At 38.9% G+C, this 14,858-nt stretch overlaps 1 protein-coding gene and 1 long non-coding RNA gene across 5 annotated transcripts in view; one reads left to right on the forward strand and one right to left on the reverse strand.

Moving 5' to 3' along the window:
* Positions 1–2,794, reverse strand: part of LOC140726904 (uncharacterized) — a 284,399-nt gene extending 281,605 nt beyond the window's left edge. The window contains exon 1 of the long non-coding RNA XR_012098751.1: positions 2,413–2,794. This is a non-coding gene — a long non-coding RNA (uncharacterized lncRNA). The remainder of the gene's footprint in view (positions 1–2,412) is intronic.
* The window catches only part of nbeaa (neurobeachin a), a 772,475-nt gene that overhangs the window by 374,263 nt on the left and 383,354 nt on the right, over positions 1–14,858 (forward strand). The gene's annotated exons all lie outside the window — the stretch shown is intronic.

Genomic DNA, 14,858 nt, shown 5'->3' on the forward strand with positions numbered 1-14,858 from the left:
CGGACCATACACCTCCCATCCATGTTCCTATCGAAATTTCTCTTAAACATTCAAATTGAGCTCACATGCACCGTTTGTACTGGCAGCTCGTTCAACACTCATACGACCCTCTGAGTGAAGATGTTTCTCCTCATGTTCCCGTTAAACATTTCACCTTTCACCCTTAACTAATGACCTTTAGTTGTAGTCTCACAGTGGAAAAAGCCTGCTTGCATTTACCTTATCTATACCCCTCATAATTTTGTATATCTCTATCAAATCTCCGCTCTAATCCCGGCATATCTTGTAAATTTTCTCTGTACTTTTCCAACCTTATTTAGATCTTTCTTGTAAGAAGGTGGCCAAAACTGCACACAATATTCCAAATTAGGCCCCATCAGCATCTTCAACATAACATCTCATCTCCTTTACTCAGTACTTTGATTTATGAAGGCCAATGTGCCAAAAGCTTTCTTTATGACCCTAACAACTTTCAATGAATTCTGGACCTGTATTCCCAGATCCATTAGTTCTACTGCAGTCCTCAGTGCTCTACAGTTCACTGTGTAAGACCTGTTTGAACTGACTGAAGTGTGACACCCCACCTTTGTCTGCATTAAATTCCATATGCCATTTTTCAGCTAATTTTTCTAGTTTGTTCAGGTCCCGCTGCAAGCTCTGATAGTTTTCCTCACTATTCACTACACCTCCCCCCCCCAATCTTGGTGTCTTCCCCAAATTGGCTGATCAATTTAACCACACTATCATCTAAATGGTTGATATAGATGGCAAGCAATAAAAGACACTGCGGCACTCCACTATACCCAGTCCTCCAATCAGACAATCTTCTACTACCACTCTCTGGCTTCTTCCACAAAAGCAATGCCTAACTCAACTTACTACGTCATCTTGAAACTCAAACCTTCCTGGCCAACCTCCCATGCGGGACCTTGTCAAATGCCTTTCTAAAGTCCATGTAGAAAACATTCACTGCCTTGCCTTCATTAACTTTTCTGATAACTTCTTCGATAAACTCTATAGTATTGGTTAATTGCAGAAATGAATTTTGAATTTTCCTGGTTTTGTTTATTTCCTCTCCTGTGATATGAATATTTATTAGATTATTCCTGGATGTACTATTCTTTCAGGTTCCTCTTTGCTGCTTTAGATCATGAGTAAATATCTGAATCTCACTCTTGTATGTTGGATCGTGATGATTAATGAAGTCTCTGGGAGGCCCTTTACAACCAATTGAGATTTAGACTATAAAAAATGTCTTTTGCTTTGGAAGTCAAGAAGGTCTATCACACACTTAATTCTTCACTGAGCTATGCGGATCTCAGTAATTCGGTTTTTATTTGATCTTCACTGGAACTTACCCTAGAATACTCGCTTTGTTAATAGTGCTACAGGGATGGTCACACGTAACTTTCTGTAATGAGGTTATTGTTATTCTTCACACATTTTCTGATTGCAGTTTATCTAATGCAATGTAAGGAAATATTATTCAAAAACAATTATAGGGCACTTAAAATCTGGTAATATTTTGATAAGATTCTTGAATTGAAAGGCTGATATATAAATTTCAGTATGTTGACTATATGAGTATTTAATCTTATCAAGTGTACATTAGATTGTCTATCGTGAATAAATACAAATACAGCCCTTATATAAACAAATTAATTTTACCTTCTAATAAGTCTTGCCAAATATATGCAGAAATTAATTGTTTTGATTATTTTGATATCATTCACATCTAATTTTTAAAATGTGTATCAATATGTTTGTCAAGATAATGGATTTCCTTTGAAACAGTGCAAAAAGCAATTGGATTCATAGGTCATTTATAAAAAAAAAATTCCAAGAAAGAACAATTACAAAACAACAAGAAGTCCAAATCTCAAAGGTGAAATAATAGCGTCTCTAAGAATCCTTCTGTAACATTATTATGTCTGTACTCTTGTTGATTTTCTTACAGTAGTGAAAACAATTTCTGTTTTTAGAACAGAGAAGCTGCATTATTGAAGCAGAGTGCAACTATTATTGTAAAACCTAGCATTAGATATTATGCCCTTGTGAATTTCTTTTTGCTTTTCAGTATAACTTGAAATAATTTGTAATATGTACTTAAATGCACCCAATATCCTGGTACTAAACATACTTACACACAATATCAAAACTGCACACATACAAGTTGAGTCTGCATGAATAAGTTTCGATAAATGAACAAAATAGTAAATATTAACTGCATAGATCCATATTTCAGATTTCTCATAACTTTCTGTTTAATGTTAAAAGTAGATTCACTTTTCTATAAATCATCAAATTGATTCTTTAACAAATGTTTCAAATATCAGTTTTCACTTCACAAGATGTTAAAAGATCAAACTTATTCTACAAAATTGAATAAATGTACCAGATGCTTTCACATACCTGTTGTTATACGGGTCTTGAATATACATTTCAGTATTCATCAGCTTAATTCACGTAAGGAAGCCATTAGATGCAAGTCAACTTTTTTTAAAATCTTTTCCCATGGTATGAGTGATTGCTGAGCAGAGAGAAGAATTGTTGGCATGAATCTCTGTGGAATTAAGGCAACAAAAAATACTGCAGGGCTCTTGGAGTTTGAGATCCCAAAGTCTTGTCCAAATTTACAGAAAAACTCTTTGTGCTTCAGTCTGGCAGCACAACATGGCAGAAATTCAGACCTGTATAGTTTTTAAAGTGAGACTTTAGGAACAAGTTGGTGTTGGATAAGCTTCCATCTGCAGCTATTGCATTTGACTGCACTGTACCGGAAAGCAACATAACATCTGGATAGTGTATCCTAATGATTCCATCATCTAATCATGAGACTAGCTTTATTCATTTCTTGGCTCCAGGAATTCCTACCATTAAGGACCCAAGAGATGAAACTTTGCCTCAAATATTGATTAGGACTAATAGTTTGAAATTTGAGCTCTTTTCCTGTGTCCTTCACAAGGCCTTTTGGTACAAATCTGCTGATGAGTATGCAGTCTAAAATTACAAATGCATTAATGCAAGTTAAATAAATATTAAGCTATGTCACGTAAGAAACCATTTTCATTTATTCATTTTGGATTTGTTTGGAACATGTGTTAGGTTTGTGGTCTTTTCTCAGTTTAATTTAAAAAAAATAACTATCATACCAACGAAGTTTACTTGTTTAATTGAAATATGCAGTTGCTCAAACAAGTTAATTCTGTTACAGAAACCAAATATTACATGTTTTGTTAATTTGCCATTTTTAATCATCAAGAAATTGCATGTTAACAGCTTTAGATTGTCAGTTTTATTATAATATATGCTGCTGTATAAAGCATTGGTTGCCAGAGGCTCAAGTCTAAGGTATGTTCTAAATTTACATGAGGTTTCAGATTGCAAATGTCTGAAAGTACATAACATGCCTAATTCAATTCAGATGGGCAAGCTTTCAGACTCTGAGGAATTGCAATCAAGTTTCCTGACCAAGGGACTTCTCATTCTTTAGTGCAAAGTATATTTCTTTTTTACAACCTACTTGATACAGAATAAAACAAATATTCTTTTCCCATTAATCCACTTGTGTTCAGATCACTTTTAAAGACTCAAGTTTATTTAACCTGTACAAAGAACCCATATCTAAGTAAATTGCTTCAAAAAAAAATCACTTAAAACATTTTAGATAAGTAATTGAAAATATTAAATTATGGATTATTTGTCCTTACAAATTTGAAAGGAAAGTGAAGTATGTAATTTATATGAAAACTTTGTTTTGTAAATTTGGACTGTATAAACTTGTCACTTGCTAAAATGGAAACAAGCAAAACAAATGCAGTGCATTTATAAGGTATCTTTTTACATTGCTTTCAGTATATTATAAACAATATATAACAACGTGACATCGTTTTTGCACACAGCAAGCTTTCAAAAATAGCCATTCCAGTGTTAAAAGAGGGATGAATATAGGTCCATGCTCTGATAATAATTCCTTGATATTCTTCATGGAATCTTCTATATCCACGTCAGAGAACAGCATGATCCTAACCTGATATCTTATCTAAAAGGCAAGATCATCAAGATTACAGTGTTTAGTTCTATGACTTGAGTCTTGTACCAGTGTTAGATGTTGAGCCACAGTTAATATAGAGATGTTTGCAAAGAAAAGGGATTTCAGGATGTATATTGTATATATTCAATGTACCTATTGAAACTTAAGTTTGTCGAGTAACAAGAGAAGTCTGTGGTCAACAGTCAAAGCTAAGAGTCTTATATGACTAACATTTGTTTGCATGAAATCCAGGGTACAGAACAATTTCATTTATTCTGCTAATATCAGCAAACATTGTTGGCATTTGAATTTAGGATCTTTCATTCTTTAGTTGAGTTCTGCACAAGACTGGGCCTTTACTTTCTCAATCATTGGGGATGTATTTTTATGTAGCATATTACAAAGTTATTTTCCATATATTTGGAGTCATTTTATAGCTACAGCTCAATAAACTAAAATTTGTCCCAATATCCCAATAGGATTTGAAAAGAAAACTAGAAAATCAATAAGATAGTTTTGGATTTTGATCCTTCACAATGCCAAAGTAGTTGGGTAGATGTGATTTGTGCAATACTAGATTGATAGGCCCCAAAATAATTAGAGATTTGTGTTATGTGTGATATACTTGTATGATTGTGTTATAGGCGACATGATAAATTCATCCTGATTCCATACTGTTGTTTCCAAAATTAATATCCAGCCAGCATTGTTGAGAGGCTGAATGCATCAGCAGTTTAAACCAATCTGCCCCTCTTAAAGTTAGATTCCGACTCATTAATAAAAAATGGGGTTGCACATTGTAGCTGAAATAAATGCTGGTAGTTTTGCAGGAAGTAAATCTGATCTGAAGATATGGGACAGCATAGAAGAGTGCATCCTTGAAGACAGGTAGATAAGTCCTTGAGTCCTGATGAAGGTCTTGGCTCAAATTATCAACTGTTAACTCTTTTCCACAGATGTTGCCTGTCCTGCTGAGTTTCTCCAGTGTTGCCTTGGGTGAATAAAGTTGGAGAAAAGCTTGAAGGATTTCCCATCTCCCTGTAGAAATAAATCACATTTCGGAGGCAGTCTGGAGATAAAGCTATTGAGGATAGTACCAGTAAACGGGCACTAAACTGATAAAATTGCTAAGAAGTCTGTAAATTGGGGAATTTTCAGAATTCTCCAAAAGAGGACCTAGAAATTGTTAAGAAAAGTGGAAGGACAAATCAAGTATCTAAGTAAGATTTCCATTGGTATATAATAAGGAACTTAATTAATGAAAATCAATATAGAGAAATTAATGGGCAAGAAAACCAATAAATCTATCAGTCCTAGTGATGTTCATTCCATGGTTACTACTTTCAAAAACTATGCAGATAGATACTTGGCCACTGGTGGTCATCTTACAAAATGTTATCGATCTTCGACAGTATCCACAGAAAAATGCCTTTGAGAGAAAAGACATTCTCACATGGGTAAATTAAACTTGACCACCAGCACCTCCAGACTGAGACATTACGCCCTGCCACTGGATCCCCAGTCTCCCCTTTCCCTGAGCACCACTCTGAAATCCCATGTCTCTCAGGCCCCACTGTCAGCTCTTGGTTCCTCAGAGCCTCCATCTCCCTCCTATTATACCTTCCCTGAACAACATAACACTCCTGTCTCCTCTGACACACCAGCTTTCTTTCCCCCTTTGATTCCGGCTCTCATCCATTCTGGGCCTTCACTATTCCCTCTGACCTTCCCCTCTCTGAGCTGACCTCAGTAAGGGCCTCATCTTTGTCCCTATTTGTTCGCACCAAAGGGAGTTCCACACAAACCATGATGTTGAGCTCTTCTTCCGTTGCCTCCACCTCCAAGCCCATTTCTGTGACAAGAATAACATACTCTACATTGATGACCCCTTCTCCTATCTCCAGCCTTCCTCCTCTTCTTGGATTCTCCACTCTGGTTCTCTGTCTGCTCTGGAATTTTTTATCTCTATCTGCCGACAAGACATCAATAGTTTCAATTTCAACACTTCTTTCACCTCCAACCTGACCCCTTAGAAATGCACTGCTGTCCATTCTCTCCACACCAGTCCCATAAGACATAAGACATAGGACCAGAATTAAGCTATTTGGCCCATCGAGTCATGACTGATCCTTTTTTCCCCTCCTCAGCCCCACTCTCCAGCAGCCATCTCTATATAACCTTTGATGCCACGTCCAGTCAAGGACAGACAATCGACCTGGCCTCCACAGTTACCTGTGATAATAAATCCACAAATTCACCAACCTCCGGCTAAACAAATTTCTCCCCTCTATCCTGAGGCTGTGCCCTCTTACCCTAGACTCCCCCACCATGGGAAACATGGGAAACATCTTTCCACATCTACTCTGTCTAGGCCTTTCAACATTCGAAAGGTTTCAATGAGATCCCCCGTCATGCTTCTAAATTCCAGCGAGTACAGACCCTGAGCAATCAAATGTTCCTTGTATGATAACCCTTTCTGTCCCAGAATCATCCTTGTGCACCTCTTCTGAACCCTCTCCAATGCCAGCCATCTTTTTTTAGATTTACATTGGTGAGTAAATAGGGGGACTGCATCTTTGAATACCTTTGCACCTTGTGCCAAGATAAGGCCACCCTCAGGGTGGAGGAAGAACACATTATATTCTGTCTGGATATTCTCCAACCTGATGCCATGAATATTAATTTCTCCCTCTGATGAAGAAATTTCACTCCCCTCCCCCTTTGCTGTATGGTTCACTCTGACCTTTCACTTCTTCTCACCTGCCTACTACTTACCCCGGGTTCCCTTCTCCTTCCTTTACTCCTATTGTGTACTCTCCTCTCTTATCAGATTCTTCTCCAGGTCTTGATTTTTCCCGTCTGGCTTCACCTATCACTTTCCAGTTAGCCTCTTTCCCTCCACCCCAGCTTTTTCTTCAGGCATCTTCTCCCTTCCTTCTCAGCCTTGAAGAAAGGTCTCAGCTCAAAATATCGACTGTTTACTCCTTCCATAGATACTGCCTGACCTACTGAGTTCTTCCAGTGTTTTGTGTGCTTTAAGTTTGTAAATTTGTTTGTTGTTACCACATGCACTGATGTACAATGAAAGGCTTTGTTTTGCATGCCATCCATACAGTTCATTTCATCATATCAGTACCTTGAGATAGTACAAGTGAAAAGCAATAATATATGCAGAATAAAGTGTTACAGAAAAACATACTGCAGAAGACAATATATGACAAGGCAATAATGAGTTTGATTCTGAGTCAGAAGTCCATCTTATTGTACAAGGGGACCATTCAGTACTTTATTACTATGGGATGGATAGATAGATAGATACTTTATTGATCCCAATGGAAGTTTTAGTGTCACAGTAGCATTACAAACGCACAGATATAAATATTAGAAGAAAAGTAGAAAATAAAAAAGTCACCACAAACAGGCTAACGAGGGGTTTATGACGAAGGGTCTAGGCCTGAAAAGTCAACTGTACTTCTTCCAATAGATGCTGCCTAGCCTGCTGTGTTCCACCAGCATTTTGTGTGTGTTGCTTGAATTACCAGCATCTGCAGATGTCCTCGTGTTTGCGGGGTTCTTATTTCCCCGGCTGTAGGTTGATTCATTATAGAGCCTAATGGCCAAGGGTAAGAATGACCTCATATGCACTCTTTGGAGCTGCACAATTGTCTTGGTCTATTGCTAAAAGTGCCTCCTTGTTTAGCCGAGGTGGGATGCAGAGGGAGGGAAATATTGTCCAGAATTGCCAGGGTTTTCCATAGGGTCCTTTGTTCTACTACAGCCTCTAATGGGTCCAGTTTGATTCCCATGACAGAATCAGCCCTTCTACTCAGTTTATTGAGCCTGTTGTCATCACCCATGTTGATGCCATTGTTCCAAACTACCACCACATAGAAGATTGTACAGGCAATAACAAACTGGTGGAACATGTGAAGGAGAGGCCTGCATGCTCCAAAGGATTTCAGTCTGCTTAGGAAGTAGAGGTGACTCTGGCCCTTCTTGTATACAGCCTCTGTGTTGGTGCTTCACTCAAGTCTGTCATCCAGGTGCACCCCCATGCACTTGTTGGTCCTCACCACATCCATGTCCTCACCGTCAATAGTAATAGGGAGTAATATAGAAACTGTTCTACAGTCTGGTGGTACATGCTTTCGAACCTTTTTATCTCCTGCCCATTGGGAGGGGGAAGAGATAGTATATTTAGGGTGGTTGGAGTCTTTGGTTATGCTGGCTGCTTTACTGAAGCATTAACATGGAGTAGAAGTTGGTGAGCCGTGCCATTGACTGAAGTTTCTTGCAGTCATGGGCAAAGCATTTACCATAACAATTCTTGATGCTTCCAGATATGATATTTTCTATAGTGCATCAATAAAAATTGATAAAAATCAAAGGGTCATGCCAAATTTGTTAGGAAGTAGAGGCTCTTGTACGCTTTTTGGCCATAGCTTCTGTGTGGTTGGACGAGGACAGACTATTGATGACATTCACTCCTAGGACCTTGAACATTGTAGCTTGACGTCAGTACTGAGGAAAGTGCTGTCATCTTAAATAAAGAAGTTGTTGCATTGCTTGTAGGAAATAATAATATAATTTAATATAGAAGTGAGGATTTATGAAAAGCGTGAATCTCTTATGGTTTTTAAGGTTATAGCAAGCAAGATAGGGTGAACTAATGGATATGGTACTTTTTGTGTCTTCTGAAGACATTCATTCAGTGCTATCCTATACATTATTGAACAAAATTAGACCACATGCATTGGAGACATATACTGAAGCAGTTTCAAGATTGATTTCAGTAAGATGAGGATAATCTTGTTGTATGGCAAAGGACATAAATTTAAGTGGAATGAATTGAAAAGTAAAGCTTTTTTTAAATAGTTAAAATTTAAAAGCTATCAGTGTTCAAAGTCACTTAAGTTGTCTTGTACACAAATCAGTGAAAGTTAACATGCAGGTACAGGAAGCACTTATTGTAAGGAGATTGTACAAGAATACAGCCAGCTTACTGCAATTATATATCTGAAATATTGTGTATAGCTCTGGTCTCTGTACCTAATGAAGGAAATGCTTGCAAATTAGAGTGCAACAAAAGTTAAGCAAATTGATTCCTGGACTAAGGGAGTTAACCAGTGAGGAGGGATTAAAGCAGGTCTACACTCTAAAATTCAGAAAATTAGGACATTATTTGATCTCTAGAACTTAGAAAAATGACAGGTGATCTTATAAAAGCACCCAATATTCCTATGAAGCTTGATATGGCTGAAGCCTATTTGAAGTTTTCCCTGGCTGACCTATCTGGAACCAGGAATCACAATCTCAAAGTAAACAATAGATCATTTAGAACTAAGCTGAGCAGAAAATTGCTTCAGCAGAACAGTTCAGATAGCAAAGGATCTTTCAGCTTGCCAATGGTCTGTTCTGTCATATTTCATGTGGCATTACTTTATGTGCATGCTGAGTTGGTATGGAAGGTTGTGCAACTAAATAATCAACCATGTTGTATCAACAAGTTTCAATAGGTGCATTTAATGTTAGAGAAATGTATACAATATACATCCTGAAATTATTTTTCTTTGCAGGCATCCACAAAAACACAGGAGTGCCCCAGAGAATGAATGACAGTTAAAACGTTTGAACCCCTAGGCCCCCCAGCTCCCCCTCCCACACACAAGCAGCAGCAAAGCAACAACCCCACCACCCCCACCAGCGGGATTCTTATTACACCGTGGTCAACCTTTGTTTTGTTCGATGCTGTTGACATTGTAGGTTGCTTCTAGAATATCCATCATGCTTTCAGTCGAGTTGTCATTGTTAAGAGGAAATGAAAGATAGAGATATTCAGTGATATACTTTATACAGCAGTGGACTGTGAGATGATTTAAATAGTCAGATATGTAATAGTTAACAATAAAAATAGAAAATCCTGGAAATACTCAGGAGATCAGATCACATTTGTGGGAAGAGCAACAGAGTAAATATTTCAAATTGAAGATCCTTCAGTTAGGACTGGGAAGGAGATGATGAGGGTTGTTACAATGCAGGAAAGATGGTGGAAAGGTCCCTGATAAGGGAAAAGTGGGTTGCACCATAGGGTTAAACTGTAAATGACGGAATGAGAGCTGAAGAGTAGGAATATGGATAAAAAAAGGTAAAAGTTGAAAACTGCAGAGAAAGAACAAATGCCCAGAGGTCAGGCTCAGTAAACCTTCCACTTGCAAATTGGGGATAACTTTGCAGGGTACCCGTGCTCAGTCCAAAAAGCAACTTTAATTTTCCTTACCATTCCCACTCGGACTTATGGCCTTCTGCACTGTTACAATGAGGCCTAGTACAGTGCAGTTCCACAGTGTAAGGTTAATTCATTTCAGTCTGTATCAGTGCCTTTCTGTGATATTGGCTCGACTTCTTTGTTTTTCACCATCCCTCCTTACTTCCTTTTTTACTTTAGGAGTGGAGGATATAGCCAGCCTAACTTGTTTGGAATTTCTCCTTGCTCTGGCTTTTTCTATAATTCTTACATTATTATGTGTATGTTTCCACTTTCATATTTCTTCTGTTTGCACATTGACCAGAAAACCTTGTTTACAATTTATCACATTGATCCACCTCATTTTTCACCTATCAAAGATATCTCAGTCCTTACCCTCTCTGAAGCTTAATAAGCTTAGAACTATATAACATTACAGCATAGAAACAGGCCTTTTGGCCCTTCTTGGCCGTGCCGAACCATTTTTCTGCTTAGTCCCACTGACCTGCACTTAGACCATATCCCTCCATACCCCTCTCATCCACGTACTTGTCCAAGTTTTTCTTAAGAGTTAAAAGTGACCTTGCATTCACCACTTCAACTGGCAGCTCATTCCACACTCCCACTACTCTGTGTAAAGAAGCCTCCCCTAATGTTCCCTTTAAACTTCTCCCTTTTCATCCTTAACCCATGTCCCTTTTTTTCTTCCCTAGTCTCAGTGGAAAAAGCCTGCTTGCATTCACTCTATCTATACCCATCATAATTTTATATACCTCTAACAAATCTCCCCTCATTCCTCTACACTCCAGGAAATAAAGTCCTAACCTATTCAACCTTTCTCTTTAGCTCAGTTTCTCAAGACCGGGCAACATCCTTGTAAACCTGCTCTGCACTCTTTCAACCTTATTAATATCCTTCCTGTAATTCGGTGACCAAAACTGCACATAATACTCCAAATTCGGCCTCACTAATGCCTTATACAACCTCACTATAACATTCCAACTCTTATAATCAGTACTTTGATTTATATAGGCCAATGTGTCAAAAGATCTCTTTACGACCCTATCTACCTGTGACGCCACTTTTAGGGAATTATGTATCTGTATTCCCAGATCCCTCTGTTCTACTGCACTCCTCAGTGTCCTACCATTTACCTTGTATGTTCTACCTTGGTTTGTCCTTCCAAAGTGCAATACCTCACGCTTGCCTGTATTAAACTCCATCTGCCATTTGTCAGCCCATTTTTCCAGTTGGTCCAGATCCCTCTGCAAGCTCTGGAAACCTTCCTCACTGTTCACTACACCTCCAATCTTTGTATCATCAGCAAATTTGCTGATCCAATTTACCACATTATCATCCAGATCATTTGTATAGATGACAAATAACAATGGACCCAATACTGATCCCTGTGGCACACCACTAGTCAGAGGCCTCCACTACCACTCTCTGGCTTTTCCCATTGAGCCAATGTCTAATCCAATTTACTACCTCACCATGTATATCTAGCGACTGAATCTTCCTAATAACCTGCCATGCGGGACCTTGTCAAAGGGCTTACTGAAGTCCAATAAGAGAACATCCACTGCCTTCCCTTCATCCACTTGCCTGGTAACCTCCTCGAAAAACTCTAATAGATTGGCTAAACATGACCTACCACGCACAATGCCATGCTTACTCTCCCTAATAAGTCCCTGTCTATCCAAATACTTGTAGATCCTTTCTCTTAGTACTCCTTCCAATAATTTACCTACTACTGACATCAAACTTACCAGCCTTTAATTTCCCGGATTACTTTTAGAGCCTTTTTTAAACAACGGAACAACAGCACCTCACCTGTGGATACCGACGTTTTAAATATAGCTGCCAGGGCCCCTGCAATTTCAACACTAGTCACCTTGAAGGTCCAAGGGAATACTCTGTCAGGTTTCGGGGATTTATCTACTCTGATTTGCCTCAAGACAGCAAGTACCTCCTCCTCTGTAATCTGTATAGGTTCCATGACCTCACTATTTGTTTGCCTTACTTCCATAAACTCCTTGCCAGTTTCATTAGTAAATATAGGTGCAAAAAACCCATTTGAGATCTTCCCCATTTCTTTTAGTTCCATACATAGCCGACCACTCTGATCTTCAAGAGGACCAATTTTATCCCTTACTATCCTTTTGCTCTTAATATACCTGTAGAAGCTCTTAGGATTATCCTTCACCTTGACTGCTAAAGCAATCTCATGTCTTCTTGTAGCCCTTCTGATTTCCTCCTTAAGTATTTTCTTGCACTTTTTATACTCCTCAAGCACCTTATTTGCTCCTTGTTGCCTATACCTGTCATACATCTCTCGCTTCTTCTTTATCAGATTTCTAATATCCCTCGAAAACCAAGGTTCCTTATTCTTATTCACTTTGCCTTTAATCCTGACAGGAACATACAAACTCTGCACTCTCAAAATTTCTCCTTTGAAGGACTCCCACTTACCAATCACATCCTTGCCAGAGAACAACCTGTCCCAATCCACGCTTTTTAGATGCTTTCTCATTTCTTCAAATTTGGCCTTTTTCCAGTTTAGTACCTCAACCCGAGGACCAGATCTATCTTTATCCATGACCAAGTTGAAACTAATGGCGTTATGATCACTAGACCCAGAGTGTTCCCCTACACACACTTCTGTCACTTCTCCTAATTTGTTTCCTAATAGGAGATCTAATATTGCATCCTCTCTAGTTGGTACCTCTATATATTGATTTAGAAAACTTTCCTGAACACATTTTATAAACTCTAACCCTTCTAGACCTTTAACAATATGGGAGTCCCAATCAATATGTGGAAAATTAAAATCCCCTACTATCACAACTTTTATGTTTCCTGCAGTTGTCTGCTATCTCTCTGCAGATTTGCTCCTCCAATTCTCACTGACTATTGGGTGGTCTATAATACAACCCCATTAATGTGGTCATACCTTTCCTGTTTCTCAGCTCCACCCATATGGCCTCGGTAGACAAGCCCTCTAATGTGTCCTGCCTGAGCACTGCTGTAACATTTTCCCTGACTAGCAATGCCACACCCCCACCCTTCATCCCTCTGCTTCTATCACATCTGAAACATCGGAACGCTGGAACATTAAGCTGCCAGTCCTGCCCCTCCTGTAGCCAAGTTTCACTAATGGCTATAAAGTCATAATTCCATGTGTCAATCCATGGCCTCAGCTCATCTACCTTCCCCACAATACTCCTCGCATTGAAGTAGACACCTCAGAAGATTATTACCACCACACACAACCCTTCTATTTCTGACTTTGCATGAACTTTTAACATCATTTATTTTCACCCCCGCTCCACTATCTGCTCTGGCATTCTGGTTCCCATCCCCCTGCAAATCTAGTTTAAACCCTCCCCAATAGCACTAGCAAACCTCCCTGCAAGGATATTGGTTCCCTTGTAGTGCAGGTGTAACTCATCTCTCTTGTACAGGTCCCACCTTCCCCTGAAGAGGTCCTAATGATCCAAAAGCTTCCTTTGTCTCCTTTCCAGTTCTGTTGGAGGGTCTTCAAGATAAAAATGTCTCTGTTCATACAGATATTACCTAAATGCTGAGTGTTTCCAACACTTTTTTTCTTTTTTAGATCTGCAGCATCTGCAGTTTTTATTTTGACTTTCATGTAAAAGTTCACCATCAAATTGAAATCCACTCTCTCGTTTTAGCAGCATGCCTTACTTTTTTTATTCTCTCATCTGTATTCCAAGGGGAATCCTTACTAATGCATCTATATCTGGGAGGAAATAACTTGCATCCACGTGCTGAATTCAGACTAAAGCTCCATTAGCATGGGTCACACTACTCCTTTCAAATTGTTGTGAAACAATTTTTAAAAAGAACCAAATGCTTGATCACTTCAAAGATTCAAGCTACATTATTGAAGTATGTACGCAGTATGCAACCCTGAGATTTGTCTTCCCCGCAGACAGCCATGAAGCAAAGTAAAACCATGTACCCCGTTCAAAGAAAAACATAAAACCACTCCCTCCGTGTACAAAAAAAAACAAACCGTGCAAATAAAAAAAATGAGCAAAAGACACAGAATATAAAATTGAAAGAGTCCAGGCATATTTTAGTTCAGCTCAGTGTTCATTATCTGCAGGCCACTCTGATTCAGAATCGCCCAAAGTAGCAACAAAAAGAGGAGTGACCAGAAATCAGAATCACATCATAATGTGAACAACAGAATCCAATCCACAAACTGCAGACCCAGAACTCTGGCACCATCCTCTAACAGCATCAACAAAGAGAGAAACCATCTGAACACAGGGACCTTCACTTGGGAGCAGTGAGCGAGAGGAAGAGAAAGACCATCACATGCAGATACCTTCCTCCAACAGCAGCGAGCAAATGGCAGTAGACGGCTGAACACTTGCTCACACCCCTTACTCTCCTCGATGATTTCAATCTTCCTCAATGCTTTAAACGGTGAAATCAGTGAGAAATGGAGTTGATCATAGGCTTGTACCCCATCTCCTGGCTTTTTGGCCTCCTGGCCATATGCTTTGCCCGAAGACTCATGAGCACCCTTGGAGACAGCAAAGCGGTAGA

The sequence above is a fragment of the Hemitrygon akajei genome, chromosome 4 (assembly GCF_048418815.1).
Source record: "Hemitrygon akajei chromosome 4, sHemAka1.3, whole genome shotgun sequence".
Classification (NCBI taxonomy): Eukaryota; Metazoa; Chordata; class Chondrichthyes; order Myliobatiformes; family Dasyatidae; genus Hemitrygon; species Hemitrygon akajei.